The sequence below is a fragment of the Lichenostomus cassidix genome, chromosome 2, assembly GCF_008360975.1.
Source record: "Lichenostomus cassidix isolate B80296 chromosome 2, HeHo_3.0, whole genome shotgun sequence".
NCBI lineage: Eukaryota > Metazoa > Chordata > Aves > Passeriformes > Meliphagidae > Lichenostomus > Lichenostomus cassidix.
The window spans coordinates 76,091,955-76,107,842 of record NC_139482.1 but is presented as its reverse complement, the minus strand read 5'-3'; the positions used below and the strand labels follow the sequence as shown (position 1 = coordinate 76,107,842).

Here is a 15,888-nt window from a genome sequence, read left to right as displayed (position 1 = left end):
TTTTCTAATTTCTTACATCTCAGCAGATACTCCCTTGGAAACAGCCAAAATCAAAGCATAGCCAAAATGAATATGAGTTTAGAAATAAATCCAAATCTTTTAGACAGTCATTTACTCAAAAAACTATGTTCACATTATTTATAAGCACAGAAACGGTACAATCTTTCTAAGTTCTGAATAAATGTTGCACTGGCGGAGACATCAAAAAATAAAAACTAAAAACAAAGACTGTCCAAGCACTGCAGCACACCTGTTCAGCACTACTTCACAATTAAATAAAACACTTCAGCGTATAACCCAAAATTTCCAGACATCTGGAAAGACATAAGAAAACTTCAGATAATTGGAGAAGTCTGCTGGCAGCCTATAAATTCCCTGATCCCAAACACAGAGTTCAAACTTGCTAACAGCCTCTCCTGCTAGGTTGCCAAGGCTCAGAGAAAGGAGTTACATTTAACTCTGGAGTGCACACCTTGTAAGGAGGATCAAATTCTGATGTAATGAGCTATGTTCATGTCTGACCAGTTCAGTCTTATATTCTGGACTAAGCCATGAAAAAGTGATTTGCTTCCTACAGATCCTAACATCCCAAAGGTTAGGAATTTGAAGAGGTCAAGAAATTAGTGAGTTTAGGAAAGCATGAGGGTGCCAACAAATTACAGACAAAATTATAGTGTTATTTAAGTCGATGCTATTTGTGACATAAATTCCAGTGGAACTGAGATTGCATTCCTATCTATCACTACCATAACTGATTAATTACAATAAGATATTTGCACAAATATCTCAATTTGCAAATGTGTCAGATACCTGCTGACATCGAACACATTGATATGCATGATGCCTATTTCCATGTGGTATCTACTATGCTTAGAGTACTCTATGTACTCACATTTGTACAAGCCTCGTTCAGCCTACGAAGCTTTGCCTGTTCTATTTGGTATGGAGGGAACTAGATGACAGAGGAGTGAAGGAAAGAAAAGCATTTGCCCGAAGGTCAAAACAAAACCTAAGGAAAACATGTTCAGCAAGCCCACGAGTCGCCAGCTGTCCAGTTTTTAGCAGACACTGCTCAGCACCTCCCAAGGCAGATGGCTGCAGAAATGTTAGCTTAGACTTAAAGTTTTCTTTAAAGCATTACCAGTCCCAAGCACTAACTTTCTGTTCTGTTCGGTAAATGCCCTCTGCGTTTCAAAAAAGCCAGGCTCCTGCTGAGAAACAGAATTCTGCAAGCAAATGTTTTTCCCCTCCTGAAGAAAAGCCAGGGCTTTAGTGTTCCTCGGGTACTATCCGGAATCGATTTAACCTTAAGCCTCCCTTGCTCTGTCTGAATGATAAGTTTTGATTCTTACTTGAGAAGTTAAAAAAAAAGGAAAAAAGAAAAAAAGAAACAAAATGTGATTGAGTGATTGATAGTTAAGTAGGTTATTTCATATGATTAAATTAGGATGTGACTTTAAAACCTAATGATTTTATTGTATTAAAATACAAGGATGACAAGTTGCCATATGCACAGCACGTCCAGTAAATTAAATACCAGTGCTTGCTGATCTGTGTCACTCTGTGATGTAAATGTCGAGCACAAAATTCTCCCCTGTACATGATGAAGATACAATCCCTATGCCTTGATACAGTTATGGTGCAGCTGAGGAGACAGGCTGCATATGACAGCTGGGATGGAGGAATTTAGAGAAGGCTGCTGAACTGTGTTGGGAATAAATGGGCTGCTAATGATCAGCTCAGAGGTAAAAGCAGGAGTCTAAAACCCCTATAATTCCTTCGTAAATTATCTTGTCCAGTAAAGGTACATCTGCATACAAGACCTCAAACATGAGAAAATGAAGAATAAATTAATATCATATTACCCAGTTTGCTCCTAAACACTCCTGAGATTAACACCAGACAACTGCCATATCCTTTCCAAAAAGGGTAGCAGACTTCATCAAATCTATCATGCCCAACTTAAGTCTCTACTTCTTTCCTGCAATTTTTTTCTTAAAGTGACTGAAAGCCATTACCTATGGCTGAATAATGTGATTTTGGTAAGAGTTCAAAAAATTTAACAGCATTTTCTAGGAATCTGAAAAATTACAGGAATATTTTTTTTCCATCCTCCTGCTATTTTCATGTTATTTTTGTAGTCCTGAAGTTGGTTGAAACATCCCACTTGATGTATTCATTGTGAAGCTCACACTCAGTACACTTGGGTACAACTAATACTCAGAATTACCACTGCCAGAAGATAGCAGGTACCAAATAATAGAGAACTGTATGTGCAAGATGTGATGTGTCTGCTTGCACAGAAACTTCTTTACTGGACTGAGCCTGTTCCTGCTATCTGTGGAGAGAGCTGAAATTTACCCTGTGCCAAATAACATCAAATACATTTTAAGATGCTAACTGTCTGAATCAAACCAGAAGCAATGATCTTTTTCTTCCTGAATGACTGGGTCACTGTCAGTGTTAAGTGAATTAAATGCATAATTTATTAAATGGTCTCTCTGAGCACTGAAATCTGTCAGAATTTAAACAGATTCACTTTGCCATCATTATTTTATAAGGAAAGGTTAATTTTAATTATTTTCTTCTTTTTTCTGTTCATTGATGTCCACAGGATAATTTTTACAGCTGTCCTTCAACTGCTCTTTTATAAGGGGAAAGTGAAGTGTGTTTTATTCCCAGGACACAAGATCTAAGTTTTATAAGTCCTACCTCAGAAGCACTTGAGGCAAGAGCTCCTAAACACTTTGTGGACATCATGTATTGATTGCCTCATTGATAAATGGCTACATGCTGAAGACTGAGGTTCAGAATTTATCCCAAATTCTTATTCTCAAAATCAAACTATAGTGCTACTTCAAGAAGTCAAGAAAGGAAACTTCAGTGGAACAACTCTTGCAAGCTTATGGGTTTCACACTAAGCACTACTGACACTGACAGTGTCAATGTTCAAGAAAATGTGAGGATGACACAATGCACCAAGCCACAGATTTTTTTTTATGTAAACAAACCTTCCAGGAGACAAGTACTGCTTTCACTGTTAACACGAAAATTAAGATAAATATTTGTTACTGGTTTTAACTTCTCTGAGATTACTTTGGTCTTGCTGTCAGGTGGGTAGACTTGTTTCCCCAGGGACAACTCCCTGCACAGTTGGCATGCTGGGGTCAGCTGGCAAGAGAAAAAGAAAGAAGGGAAGCACACTAATTCAATTAGTGGGGGCACTCAGGAGGGCTGACATTGCCTTCCCTTGCTGAAATCCATCTTTCTCCTGTTGGTCTTTTGCCACCTCATCTGTTTGTTAGAAAGAAAGAAATTGATTTTTGATGTTTAATATAGATGGTGAAAACAGGCAGCTGGTTTGAAATTAATTCTTAAGATTCTTGTGCAAGTTCTAGCTCTAAAGGGTATGCACACACCCATGCACTGTTCTTTCTACAGAACAAGGGGATCTCATACACATGTCAGGGTTAAACTGTTCTATATATGAAAAAATATATATGAAGAGGAAACATAAATGTGAACTTAGTATTTGGTGTAGAGTTGACAGATTACAGCGCTCAGTTTTCCTCAGCACATTTTAATGAAAAGTTCTTAAAGGTTGAAAGAACAAAGAACAGAGGAAGGAAAACCAAGGGCTGACGAAGGTGCCTTCAGATGCTGTGTTTTCCTTTCTTTGGGCTTCTATATGGCCTTCCTCCATCGCCTGCAGCACTTCCAACCATCCTTATTAACTGAACAGAGCCAGTGCTACAGAGCGGGTAAAAAATGTACCTTGTAATGTGTACCTGCATCTACAGCTCTATAAATCCCTCTGAGGACACCCTCACCCCAACTTCACAGATGAAGAAATTAATCTTGAAGGCAAGTAGCTTTTATGACTGAAGCCACATTTCCTTTCTTTGCCCTTTAGAAGAGCCACATAATCTGTATACAAGAGCCCTACCTTTAATGTTTTGTTCTTCCTAATATGATTACAAAATTTGAAATTTCTTACCATATTGTTATCATATTCAAAAAAGTCTCTACTAGAATTAATGATTAACAGGAGGTGAAAGAATTAGAATTTCCCTTTTTTATTTTTTTTTCCCCAAAGTGATGCAAATCTCTTCTCCTCCACTCCTGCCCCCTTACAAACACCAAGACATTATCTGACATTTTGCTAGGAGGGAGCTTTTCTTTCTTCTGAGGGTAGGAGGAAAATAGAGTTGTGGGATTTCCTTTTATGTTGTCAAAACCAGAAATATATAGAACTTTAGAAAAACCCAACGACCTTCACACTTGCAGATGAAAGCATTTTAGCTTTGTGACAGCTTGTCAATTATATAGAAAGAGTACAACAGTATCACCAGATTATATTTAATTGGCTAACGTGTAGTCAAATACTATGTGTGTACGTGCATATACATATAGTAAATAAACATTTATTGATATAAAGTGATTTTTCATTTAGGCAAATTGTAACTATTTATATCCTGTTTAATTTCTCTGTGGAGGACAGCATTGTATTTTCTGATCCTGTGGATCAAATTGAAGAAATTAATTTTGATAGAAAAATAACATTTGACCAACAAAGCACATGTAATAGCTCCTACAAATAGTCATACAAAATGTAACATTTACATGGGACCCAGTCCTATTTCAGGAAGTGGCAGCGATGCTTCCTTTTTAAAATTTTTTTGTGATAAGCACTTTTAGGTCATTGGCCATACAACTCTACAGTCATTTTCACATTTATGCTCTAGATGCAGGAAAACAGTTACAGTGTTTAACTAGAACCACATCTGTAAAGTGATGCAGTATCCAAAAGTACAATTAGTGTTAGAGCTAGGGGCTACTGTAGTCCATAAAATTTGCATCCAGATGCTGTAGCTATTAATGAAGCTTCTGATTACCCATATTCTGCATTTTTTATGAGAAGCTGACTGCAGCAGGAATCACATCTTTGCATCTCTCTTTTGCTCATTCATCTTATTCCAAAGTCTACCCTCTCCACTCCTGTAGGTTTCTAAAACACTAAGCCTGTTGCAGTTTTGTTCAAACGTATTTAACAATCTTTGCAGACATAGTGTTACTATGATACTCTTCTGCTGTCATTATAGAAATGAAAATGCTATTATTCATTACTAAGAGCATCTTGTTGAACACCAGTAACTTTACAAGTATTTTTCAGTTTGAAAAAGGAATACTGATTCACAATAGGGTATAGATATTAGCAGTCTACTTCCAAGATTAATGAGAATATCCAATTAAAAATGAACCCTGTCTACCAGTTTAATTAGGCAAATCATGCTTGCTGATTTTCTTTTCCAGAGGAGAGCACAGTTATCTTGCTTAATTCACTACAAGCAGCTATTTTTCCACACCCTGAATAGTACTATTTCAATGAAATTGTCTCCAGCACACCACACCATGCTCTGATATAAGGTCCATCATATAACCCAATACAGTACAAAATAATTCAGCTACATTTACTGATTCTTTAGTAATTGCAGATATGTGAGTATAGATACTATCACCCCATCTAATTACCACGTGCCTGCCCTCCCCAGTTTAGATACACAGCCCTGCACTGCCCGTTGTAAAAGCCAAACTCTAGTGATACTTCCAATCACTTGCTTGTGTTAAGTGAAACACCTAGTGCAGTGCTGCTGAAACCACTGAGAAAAAGGAAAAACACCTTGGCAGTTGTCTTTGACAACAACTTTTTGAATTTTTAAATATTTTAAACTTAATATAAATATTTAATTAATATTAGCTCCCTGCCCCTCCACAGGACTACTTTTGCTATCCATTTATATACCATTGCTGTGGCAACCATAATTCTTCACCTCGGAAAGCTATCCATGTTTAGTTTCTCTTAGTGCAAATGAACAGTTGGAAACAAGAAGCCAACCCACTGAAGCCCTATGCAAGTCACAAGTGTCTGTGTCCCCTGCATGAGTTTAAGGCAGTGTCAGAAGAGAGATCTTTCTTTATCCAGAAGGAACATTCCTGCATGTATTAGGATGCAGGATAAATAATAAACCTCCTCTCCCTTCTAACCATCTGATTCTTCCTGTTAGCTTCCAGTTTATTTATAATGTTGACTAACAATAGTATCGTGGATATTTTCCATGACAAAGACGTTGATTCAGAACATGGGAGGATGGATCAAACAGTACATGCTTATAGTTTAGAAAATACCTACAGAATGCAGCAAAACCATGGTTGCGTGTGGCAAACTTTATTCTGAATTTCTGTGAGTTTGACAGAGCACTGAGTCCATCACAGCCTTTAAAAAACTGGTCTGCTAGTATGATTCCCCAGATATCATCTCTTATGTTACTATATACGTTGAAAAACTGTGCATCATTAGGCAGCAGACATCATATATCACAGTAGACAACACAGACAGTAAAATTTAGTATTAATCATGGCAGACATCTGTAGAAAATGAAATTCAAAATACCAAGCATAATCCTAAGAAATCTGCTCAAGAAGCTTTCCAAACAAGAAATAGTACTTTTCCACATAATTTGTATGATGGAAAAAAATATAATTAGCTCACTCAATTGTCAGATAGCAGAAAATCTGAAAAATTAGCTATCAGCAATTGGAGGTGAAGGAATTATTAACAAAAACAATTAATGTAGTCTCCCACAAATGATCTCATGAACTTTCTGTGGTATTACCATTAGATGTACACTGACAACCTGAAAAATCATATTAAATGAAGACAAAGAGGTTGGCATGTTACATGATAAAATTACAGAGTAACTGAATCTCTACCCAATGGACCAGTTTAGCTTGTTTAATCACATTTAAATAAATTAATGAGATTTTGACCATCAGTCAGTGTTTCTATAAAAAGAGTCAGAAGGAAGGACAAGAAACAACAAAAATCAGACAACTATGTATTTTAAAATCACAGTATATTTTGCAAAACATCTATTTTGAGAGTGTAGCACTCTACAGTTATATTCTATGTAATATGAATTTCGTATTGGATAATGAAGATATTGCACAACTAATTTTCCTGTAATTTTTTCTTGATAGTGTGTTTATTTAACTGAATAAAAACATTTTTGATGTTTAAAAACTGAATAATAAAGAAAATTTAAGATCAGTGTATACCCTTTGAGATACAGCAATAATTTCCAATATCAAGTAAAGTAATAATACTGGCATGAATTTAAATAGAAATTGATTCAATAAGCAGCAGCATTGTGTATTCTGGATGCAGTGCCACAACTGCAAAATTAAGCACTAGATGTGAAATGTGCTTTTAAATTTCCACATATTAAACCTATGGAATGCTCTTCAGAGATATCAGAATGAGAAGCTGTGCCTAGTGAAATCTGAACTTCAAATAAGAGTTGAGCCATTTCAATTGCTTAGAGCTCTAAGGCAGCATCACAGTCTATCAATTTTCAACTCAGAAAACTAAATTCCTGCTACAATCTAAGAAAATACTGAAATACATTCAAAGCAGCAATTTTGTAATTGAGATTAAATATACTGATTATCACTCTAAGCTGTCATTTGGCAGCCTAACATAAATGGTCAAGATTTAGTAAAGTCCTTTCCTGGCAGTCCCTAATCACATGCATGAACTTTTTTTTCTGGCAAGAAAACTCTTATCCTTGGGCTGTTTCTGCTGCTGTTGGGTGGTTCCTGCTATCCAGTTCTCTCTCTATTTTTGCATAACACCCAGCAGACAGTATCTGAACCATTGTGACCTAGTTTGCAGAAATAATCAAGGAAAAAAAGAACAAAGAGGGGGAGGGGAGATAGGTTTTAATCTGTTTTCTATTCAGCTTTTTAAACTATCCCATTATGGTGCCAGAGGAATTCCAATGCCAGCAATGAGGAAAGCAACACAAGAATGAGACAAGGAGAAAAATAAACTTTTTCAGCAACATCCTACATTTTGCTCTCAGTTGTACTGTAAAAGGACACCAGAGAATATTCAAGTACCAAGAGGCACATAAAGAGTAAGTGTTAAGGACTCTTTCATGTTAATTCCCATGCTTTCAGTATTTCATTTTGCCATGTTTTGTGGTATATTTCTTTACTTTTTAATCACCAGATTGCCATATCTTTGTATTGATAATTTAATTTCAAATTATCACAGTATTAAAAACATAAAATTATCTATATTACTGTTTAATTACTTCACGCTAAGTAAATTTTTAATACTCTGAATATCAAGACACAAGTATAACTGGCTTGAGGATCTTGTATTAGAGTGCTTTGCATGAAGTTAGATATGTCAATACTTTATTTCCCCTATTAATTGATTGACATGACATACAAAGAAGAAAAATTTCATAGTAAAATAGATGAAGCAGCTGCCTTGTGAGAAAAGAGTGAACAAGCTATGACTCTTCAGCTTGCAGGGACTTGAGAGGGGCACAACCAGGCTTTCCTAACTCTTACAGTGGTTAAGTCAAACACACAGTTCTTAGTTTTCCCATCCTAACAAAACCAAAGGATATTGTGCCTGACAAACTGGTTGGAGATTTCTTAAAGAAAGGGAAGAATGTACCACTGTACACAGCAGACACAGAATGACTGAACTGTGGACCGTGGGGCAGGCCCTGATAGTAAGCTGTATTGGCACGCTCACAAGATAATCTGTCCAGCAGAACTGGCAGGTGAACTCAGCAAGTGTTAATACCAGGAGGGCATTGGCCCACAGGAAGCAGCCAGGTTCCCCTTCTTTCCCCTCTTCCCTTTCAAATATCTTCTCCTACAATCACTAGGAAAGCAGTGGTGCAGGAGAGCATTTAGGCATTTCCAGGGCATCAGGGTCCTATCCTCAGGAGCTCTGGGAAGCTCTGGGATAAAAGGAATACTGCTCTGACAAAGCACCGACATCCTGCCTTCTCATCTTGTCCTGCAGTGCTTGCCACAGCACTGACTTACTCTTTAAGTGTTAGTTTTCCATAATGCTTGAACTTTTTGTGAAGTGACAGAGCAAAGAAAAAGATTGCTACATTTAAGTTAAACAGAAAATTCAAACTTTTCATTGCGTCGTTGAGAGCACATCTGCATGACGTTTCCTATATGCATTAATTTAAATAATTTTCTACATTCATTCATTGATAAGACAATTATATAGACTAATATATCAAGACTGTTATAACTTTGTGTTTTACACTGTAGTGCCATGCCCTGAACCAATATTCTCTTCCACTGCTGTAAGATAACACCTTCTAAATACAAACCTAGAATACCATTACAGTTTTCAGACATATATATGTAATTTAATTATCTTTCAAAGTTGATATATATTCCTGTACAGTACTATTCATTCACTAGTGGTTTTCTCTTAGACTATGATAAGATGGAAAATATTTATAGGTTCACAAAATTACCTGCCTATTTATATATGCATGACTTTTTAATGGAAAATTGGCTGTATTTTTGCGATACACCACAGGCTGTTATATTCCAGAGTGGGGTACTTCAAAATTACAGATACCTGTCCACTACTAAATTTAAGATGCCTGTGAAGCAACTGATTTGGTAAAACCCACAGATGAATCAGTAGGTAATCCTAGTTGTTAAAAATGAGGTATTTGCTCCTTCTAATTTTTGTCCTAGGAGTGATTCAATAAGCATACAAAGATAATGTGTAGGATCCCATTCTTGATCCAAGCACATTCTTCCAAATTCCTTCTATCCACAAACACAGAAGTATCAAGTCTTCTTTCCACAGGATTCTTTTCTTGGTCTTCCACAAATACTCAGAAATGGGAACAGTTTTCTATAGGCATGTTTATTATATTTCTCAGTTAGTATAAATGACTTTTTTTTAAGGCCAGTTATTTGTCAAAGGTAAACAGAATACAGAAAGTCTAAAGTGTTACAAAAAAGGCCTTGGAAATCTTCTTAGAAGGATTCTAATACATTTTCCCCCCTTATTTTGTATGAAATTCTTAGCAACTACAGGATCTGACCATAGTAATTGAAACGGGGGCTGTACTGCAGAAGTCACACCAATAAATGTGTTTTATTCAGACAAAAAAAGGTAAGGAAACTTGAAAGGGTTACAATCTGTTTGTTTAATCATGTTTTTCCTGTAAGCTCTAATGCCTAAAATACCTGGCTAAAGAAAACACAGATAAATTTTTGTTTCTTAAAAGGAGACTGCATATCTGCATCCTTTCCAGTTTAAAAATATTTCAAAAGTAAAAATTCTGAAACACAATTTATATTCAGTGCAACAATAGAATGCTAAATTATGGTTTTGTGCCATCTGACTCCTTTGACAATAATGAAATCCTTAATGCAATTTCATAAGGAGCACTTGGCTCAGCAATATGAATTTAGACCAGACATAATAACCCACAGAAGAGCAGGAACTCTGTGAATGTAGTTTCTGTGCTTTCCAAAGTATCTATACAAATATCTATAGATATTATACATATCTATATATTTCAGTACGCTCACTGAAAGCTGTGTTTTCCCCCTTCCCAATTCCCCTGAGATATTTACAAGGAGTATCTATTTCCAAATCTGCATACCTCAAGGACTCTGCCATAGGTTAAGAATTATTTCTGTAGCTAATCCTTGACACTGTTTTAGAGAGTACACTTCTTGCACGAGATGCAACATGCAAATTTCTGTGAAACCATAGAAACTATGACAATCAAACTGTGTCACAAATAGTACTCATGAGATGATTGTCATCACCATAAATGATAGCTGAACATTTGAACCTTATTTCTGTACATATTTTCTTTTTCCCTTTCTTTGTTCTGCAGTGAATTGCAGTGCTCAAGAAAATATGCTGGGAAACCATGAAGCCCAAAGATAAAGTCTAGAAGATATAATTGAAACAGACCATATTCTTCTACATAAGGTCAACCCATACAGGAAAATCTGTCTCCCTTGCTGTATTTCCCAAGACAACAACAACATCAATAACTGCATAGTAGAAATGGACGCATTCATATCTATCTTGCATCTCCTTAGTCATGGGAGAGGGGGAAGGTGGGAAAGGAAAGGAGGGAATGGAGGGGGAAAGGAGGGAGCAACACAGCACACTACAATATAAAGAACAAAACAGTGAAACAAAAATTTACTAGCAAATTCAGCAACATGAGAGCCTATACAGCAGATGTGCTGATTGAATTTCACTGGTTTAAAACAAAACTGAAAAATAAAAGATACTACCAAAAGATACTAAATTACAATCCCACATGTTTAAAGAAATTACAGAAAAGAGCGGTTTATTACCACCATTCTCACTGTTTAATAACTATGCTTAAAGATGTCCAAAAAGATTTAAATGAATACATCAAAATAAAGAAGGGTTTTTTATCAACAAATCACCAACAAAATTGCATCAAACTCCTTCAGATTTCTGGTTCCTTCTAAATCATTAACAAAATACATGCTAGTAATCTGACACAGTTAACAGCATGAAAGTAAATATGTTCAAAATTTTATAATATTTTTCTGAATACTTGAATAAAACTAAAAGCACTGACTTCTGATGTATCAGCCAAAATCTGTTCTTGCTGAGCTCTAAAGGCAAGTATTTGATTTCCATCAATGCAGTGATTTTGAGTATCAAAGAAATTTAAAGCACTCTAAAGGAGATCAGAAAAATCACTGTAAATGGCATTTCTTTAAACTTGTATTGATGTAACAGGATTAATACGTGATCCTAGGGGATATGATGACACCAACCATCTTTGGCAAAAAAAAACCCAACAGAACCCTACACAAGGTAATAAGAATGAATCTAATATTATCTGAGAGGACTGAAGTGTCCATTACTGCCCATTTTCTTCCACCTTTCCTGCCCAAATCACAAAACTGATTTCTAAGAGATGATTGCTAAAATGCAATCTCCTGCAATGACAGTCTTTCTCCCATGAAATTATATGAATATGACAGAAAACATCATCCTGCATGCTTGAACATAAAGCAGTTTGACGCAAGGGGCAACTCATGCCTTCACTGCCGTCTTCTAATCCACAAAGATATGTCAGTTCACATCCTGTGATTAAATTTCACTTGTAAATCTATGGCTGAATACAAAACATGATCTGCATGATTGGCTTGCATTTTCCCATCATCCTCTGGCCATGGGGATCTCTGTGAAACTACATTCTCCGCTACAGGACCAAATTCTCCATCTCTGCATCAAATTCTCCAGATTCTCCATCTAGACCAGGACTGAGCCAGGTGCACTTTTCAGAGGTACAACTCTTCCCAGCCCTGCTCCTGGCTGTTCCTTCACTGTCATTAGAATTGCCCACACTACCTTCAGGCCTGATTTGCTACCTCACCTCTTTCTGGATTGCTGCTTGCTGGATGTGGATCCCCGTCACCAGTGGGGATTCCCACCCAGATTCCCCACTTTTGTGGACCAGCCTCAAAACCCATATTGTAGTAACAGAGGTAGCTGTTCCAGTATAAATAGTCTTCTTCCCCATCACATTATCAATGTGACCTTTCTTGATTTTGAGATCCTTATTTACCTTTACATGTAAAAAGAAACCTTTCAGGAAAAGAAAAGAAAATATACATTTTCCATGTCTTTGATTCTTTAAAATGTGCTTTAAAATCCTCACTTTACATAAAATCTTGATGACAGTATATGACAGCAAAATATCGTATTTAAGTCCTTTGAAATTGCAAAAGAGATTTTAAGTTATTTTCACACAAATCCAAAATGAAAAGGTATTGTAAGTTATTAGTGACCTTGTGCAAATGTGCATTAAAAAGTTTTCATGCAAACTGCATAGAAATGACAAAGAATTATATCATAAAACTTTTTTATGTGGGCATGGATAGTTTAAGATCATTGATATTGTACCTCCCAAACTGATTTTATGATGAGTTGCATTCTAGTGAAAGAAAGAATGAAAATGCTATTAAAATTTGCTAAACTTGAAAACTGTTCATATCCTACTTTCCCTTATTGCAAGTATTTAGTGTCACCTTTAGACAAAACTAATGAAGACAATATATTCAATGTAAAGATGTATCTTAAAGAATGAAACAAATTAAACAAAACCCACTAATTCTATACAGTTTATCAGAAATTGAAGAAGGGAAAATACAAATAAAGTTGGTGAAGCTTGATGTCACTGTTCTCCACAGACACTCCTAAAACCTCTGCATGGTTATCTGGGTACTTTTGTTGAAAGCAAAAGGCTGGGATCAATCTTTGGAAGACACTGTCTTCAACTTCAGAGCACAATTTCTCAGTGCAATCAGAATCTCAGTGAAATTCCAGCTGTGATTATGGACAGACAGACAATGCCCCATAGTAAAACCTTCAAATCTGCAGAAAAAGGAGCATGGACTAAGTAGGCAAAAGATGCATCATGGGAAAAATGAATGCACTTTGATGCTAGCATTTTTTGAGAAGATGTAAGTGAAGCATATTCCCTGTCTCTGTCAACTAATGAAGGAATACATCTAAGACTCTAGGAAAACAAGGTGTTTTATGATCTACTTATATTTTCACAGATGTTCTAAATACCTTTGGACTTTTTTTTATAAACGCGCATGCCTAAATATGCCAGAGGGTGCAAAAACTTGGTAAGATTTAATTAGCATTTAAAAACATCGAGACAGTTATTTGAACCATATTTTGTGGTAATGGTAAGGGACATCTCTGAAAGCATAGACAGCAACTAGGTACCCAGTTCATATTTATTGCCTTTGGAGATACAGAGTATTCTAGGGGACTAAAGAAAAGAATATCACACTGCGAGGCTGAAAAATTCCAATTAAGTGATATCCATTACCGTCCTATTACACTCTAGTAGCTTTATTGCTGTTCAATCAGAATTTCAGAAATAATTTGTTTGGAATCTCAATCAAGAATGACAGAAATGGAGATGGTCAAAAGTGCCTGAATAAAGGGATCATTCTTTGTCAGGTCATGCCATAGTTTCATGCTTAAAAACATCAAAACATAGTTCTGCATGAAGCCACCACAGGTAACCTAACTTTTGAACAGAGAGAAAGCTTTAACTGGAGCTCAGGTCAAAAATCAGAGATTATGAGCTTTGAAGAAGAGGCAGGAAATTCAGAAGAATTACAAGGATGTCATGAGGTTATGCAGGGATAAAACTAAAGACATAAATACATAAAGGCCCTAAATAAAATTTTAAAAGTCTTTAAATTCTGTAAATCCATCAACAACAAACGGAGAGTTAAGGACAGTCTAAATATTTTAATTGATGCAGAGGGAAACATAAGGACAAAGGATGCAGAAAAGGCTGAGGACTTCTTTCCCTCAGTCTTTAAATGTAAGTTGTTCTCAGAGTTCCCAGTCCCCTGAGCTGGAAGGCAGGAACAGGGAGCAGAATGAAGTCTCCATAATCCAAGGGGAAATGGTCAGCTACACCACTTAGACACACACAAGTCTAAGGAGTGGAGTGGAATCCACCCAAGAATACTCAGGAAGCTGGCAGAAGTGCTCACCAAGCCACTTCCCATCATTTACCATCACTGTTGGCTAACTGAAGAGATCCCAGTGGACTGCAGTTTGGCCACAGTGATGCCCATCTATAAGAAGGGTCAAAAGGAGGACCTGGAGAGCTACAGGCCTGTCAGCTTGACCTCAGTGCCAGGGAAGATTATGAGGCAGATCATCTGGAGTGCCATTACATGGTATGTGCACGACAACCAGAGGATAAGGCCCAGACAGCATGAGTTTATGAAAGGCAGGTCATGGTTGATCGTTTCTTTCTGTGACAGTGACCAGTTTAGTGGATGAGGATAAGGCTGGGTATGTTCTTTAACTGGACTTTGGCAAAGTCTTTGACACTGTTTCCCACAATGTTCTGGAGAAACTGGCTGCCCATGGATTGTATGGGTGTACTCTTCATTGGGAAAAATAATTACTGGATGGCTGGGCCTAAAGCGTTGTGAATGTAGTTAAGTTCAGTTGGCAGCTGGTCTCAAGTGCTCAAGTTCCCCAGAGCTCAGGTAAGGGAATAGGTCTTTTTAATATCTTTACCAATGATCTGGATGAGGGAATTGAGTTCATCCCAAGTCAGTTTACAGATTACACCAATCTGGGCTGGAGTGTTGATGTGTGGGAGAATAGGAAGACTCTACACAGGCTGGATTTATGGGCTGAGGGTTACTGGATGAGGTTTAACAAGGCCAAGTGCTGCACTTGGGTCACAACAACCCCAGGCAGCACTGCAGGCTGGGGAAAGAGTGGCTGGAAAGCTGCCCATTGGAATAGGACCTGGGGGTGCTGGTTGACAGCAGCTGAACATGAAACAGTGCGTGCCCGGGTGGCCAGGAAGACCAATGGCATCCTGGCCTGGATCAGCAACAGTGTGTCCAGCAGGACCAGGGCAGTGATTGTCCTCCTGTACTCAGTACTGGTGAGGCCACACCTTGAGTTCTGTGTTGTGTTTTGGTCCTCTCACTCCAAGAAGGACTTTGAGATGCTGGAGCGTGTCCAGAGAAGGGCAATAAAGCTGCTGAAGGGTCTGGAGCACAAGTGTTATGAGGAGCTGCGGAGGGAACCAGAGTTGTTCAGCCTGCAGAAAAGGAGTCTCAGAGGAAATCTTATCCCTCTCTGGAATTACCAGACAGGAGATTTTAGCCAGGTGGGGGACGGTCACTTCTCCCAAGTTAACAAGTGACAGGACAAGAGGAAACATCTTCAAATTTCATTGGGGAAGATTAGATATCAGATTAGATATTAGAAAAAAAAATCATCACCAAAAGGGTGGTCAGACATTGGAACAGACTGCCAAGGGAAGCGGTTGAGTCATGATTCCTGTATATATTTGAAAGGCTTTTAGATGATGCACTCTGGGACATGGTTTAGTGGTGGACTTGGTAGTGCTGGGTTAACAGGTGGACTCAATGATCTTAAAGGTCTTTTCCAACCTGAACAATTCTATG

At 37.3% G+C, this 15,888-nt stretch overlaps 1 protein-coding gene and 1 long non-coding RNA gene across 4 annotated transcripts in view; one reads left to right on the top strand and one right to left on the bottom strand.

Moving 5' to 3' along the window:
- CDH18 (cadherin 18) overlaps nt 1-15,888 on the bottom strand; it is a 501,292-nt gene that overhangs the window by 255,076 nt on the left and 230,328 nt on the right. The gene's annotated exons all lie outside the window — the stretch shown is intronic.
- Nucleotides 7,124-12,827, top strand: LOC146441643 (uncharacterized). The gene is made up of 3 exons (XR_014849999.1): nt 7,124-7,976; nt 9,931-10,018; nt 10,755-12,827. It is a non-coding gene; the product is annotated as an uncharacterized LOC146441643 (long non-coding RNA).